The following is a 796-nucleotide window of genomic DNA, read 5'->3' as shown; positions in this document are numbered from 1 at the left end:
GGTGGAGCGACCTGGAGCAGCGCTTCGCATCTTTACGATGGCCAAGGGGGCTTTAATCTTTAATCGGCAAAGGCTGCTATTTCTTATCCTCATCCTGAATGCCGCTTGCCTTCTGTTAAGAGGCTCCTTCCGGGACCTTTGCTTGGTACTTGGGAGTTAAGTGGCTGTTAAGCTGTGCAATAAAAAATGATTTGACATTAAGCAGCAGGACGTGTCCCTGACCTAGCGCTTGTCCTGCCTGCCTGCCTTTTCTCAAAGCAGCTGTGGACCCACCGATCGAGTTGGCGTGCACACCTGCAGGAACAAGCCCCTCACGCATGGATTCGCAGAGGCTGACACGGGACACGAGCTCACGAAGCTGCTCCTCCTCTCACAAGCACAGACACAAGCACAAGGCAGGGACCAGTCCACAGTGCAGGCCCGTAGGCCCCTTGCCAGAGCCTTCCCCCATGCCCCTCAGAGCTCCCTTCCTGCCCGCTCAGTCTCAGCTGCTGCTCTCACTCCACCTTATTCCCCTGGTACCACAGGGTCTTTGGCTTCATCCAGCCTGGAGGGACAGAAATTACACATTAACTCATATATGTGATCAGAAACTGGTTCAGATCTGTAACACAATAGAAGTTCAGTGCACAAAAAACACTTTCAAAATGGCTGAAACCAGTTTAAGATAGACCTGGATATAGATTTCATATATTTCATAGACATCAGGGCTGGAAGGGACCTCGGAAGATCATCGAGTCCAGCCCCCCGCCCAAAGGGCAGGAAGTCAGCTGGGGTCATAGGATCCCAGCAAGAT

This window comes from Crocodylus porosus, unplaced genomic scaffold (assembly GCF_001723895.1).
Source record: "Crocodylus porosus isolate Cpor-Errol unplaced genomic scaffold, CroPor_comp1, whole genome shotgun sequence".
Taxonomy (NCBI): domain Eukaryota; kingdom Metazoa; phylum Chordata; order Crocodylia; family Crocodylidae; genus Crocodylus; species Crocodylus porosus.
Note: the sequence above shows the minus strand (reverse complement) of the source record.